This window comes from Cibotium barometz, chromosome 59 (genome assembly GCF_041138505.1).
Source record: "Cibotium barometz isolate CiBa-2024 chromosome 59, ASM4113850v1, whole genome shotgun sequence".
In the NCBI taxonomy this organism is placed as follows: domain Eukaryota; kingdom Viridiplantae; phylum Streptophyta; class Polypodiopsida; order Cyatheales; family Cibotiaceae; genus Cibotium; species Cibotium barometz.
The window spans coordinates 30,071,861-30,073,715 of NC_141104.1; the positions used below are offsets into that span (position 1 = coordinate 30,071,861).

Here is a 1,855-nt window from a genome sequence, read left to right on the forward strand (position 1 = left end):
ACATCTTTTGCCTATTGGAGGGACCATTGAGCTACTATAATAGTCTTCATATCTATTATAAAAAGGTAATGGCACAATCAATTAACTAAACAATTTTTCTTTACAAACACTTAGCAAATATAATATAATTCTACATTAGTGGTAAATATGTAATGCCACGATCAATTAACCAAACAAAAAAATTTACAAGCACTTAGAAAATACAATATAATTCTACGTTATAAGTGGTAGGACCAAACTGCACGTTTGAAGCAAGCTACACGACTTCTATAAAACCGCGGCAGCCCTCTCTTCCTTCCCACAACACAGTCACGTACACGCGCGCGCACTCACTTTCTCGGCCTCTCACACACATCCACCAATTGACGAGACATGGGTGCGGGAGGACGTAAAGCTTCTAAGGTGCTTGTGATAGTTACATGGCTGGTGATCGCCTTTTTTTGCACCGGATCAACGGGCCGACACCTAGGTACGTGTAATAATAAGATTAATCCTCATATACATGTATATTATATACACGTACAAACCACCTACGATCGGCGGATGCAGACAATCATGTGGCCGAACAGTCGGGCGTGTCAACCAGCCCCGATGACATGCGTATGGCGGCAGCAGGCAGCATAGACAATTTGCAGCCAAACGACGATTGCATAGGAAGAGGAGGAATCTGCACTTTCCATCCAATGAGCTGCTGTGGTTCAATGGGTTGCTTGTTCTTGCTTTCTCCTGTTGGCATTTGCTACTAGGTGTGTACCGTCGTGCAAAGGAAGCAAAGTGAGTATGCTCTCACCTTATCATTCTTCACACAGCTGCAGCTGCAGTGGAGAGATGCTCTCTGTGTAGAAAGTGTATAAAGGGCCTCCTCATCCTCCTCCTAATACGTTTCTGTGTGTGGCTAATTCTTCTCTTCTGATCACATGTTCCCTCTGGTTTTCTACATGTGCAGGCCATGTTGGAGTACGATTGATCTCTCAAGCCTCTTCCGAGCATTGCTTCCTCGAATAAAATAAAATATGGCTGTATAAGGAAATGGTCTAGTAGACATCGTTATGCCCATGGGTGTATAATGTTCTCCCATTTCTTATAGATATAATAAAATACGAGGTAGCCAAGAGAAATGGTCTAGTACACATTGTTATGCTCATGGGTATATAATGTTCTCCCATTTCTTATAGATCTACTCTCATCTAATCTCTCTCTCTCTCTCTCCCCCCCCCCTTAACTCGTTGTTTGTGCCTTGCAGTACGATACGTTATTGTCTTAAGTCTTGATTGCTTGTACTCGATCTTATAGATAACATGACCTCCATGTGTGCTCCTTCCCCCCCACGACAGAATTATATTAAACAAAGGAAAGTGTAAGCAACTCTCTATGCATAGCACGAGGCCATTATGGGGGGTTCATGTCCCATTTCTTTTGTTTCAATGCGATCATACAAGTCAACTATAGTCAAAAAGTTTCCTTCTCACACGACTCATGGCACATCACCTCACCTTTGTCATGTCCTTAATTAAATTCTAACAAGGAAATATAAAAGTGTGTGTGCTTACCAAAACAATATAAAACTATGTCACATATCACACACTAGGTTTCAACATGAGGAGTTTGCAAGAGAGGATAGAATGAGAGACTGAGAGGTTTGCAGTCATGATGGACTACCACATGTACTAAAAGGCACTACCACCATAGAAGCTCGCACTACAACATAAAGCAAGCATAGATGCGCTGCATAGACACGCAAGTTACGGGGAATCTATACTCGCGTCTATAAGCGAGTCTAGTTCCTTTGAAATTAAACGCTCTTATAGACGCCTAAGTTACGGTTGCATCTATACTGGAGTCTATAAACGCGTCT

At 42.0% G+C, this 1,855-nt stretch overlaps 1 long non-coding RNA gene across 1 annotated transcript; it reads left to right on the forward strand.

Annotated features, from left to right (window-relative positions):
- The first annotated feature begins 283 nt into the window (after positions 1-283).
- LOC147605692 (uncharacterized) lies at positions 284-1,174 on the forward strand. The gene is made up of 3 exons (XR_015265144.1): positions 284-469; positions 550-774; positions 947-1,174. It is a non-coding gene; the product is annotated as an uncharacterized LOC147605692 (long non-coding RNA).
- Positions 1,175-1,855: the final 681 nt, after the last annotated feature.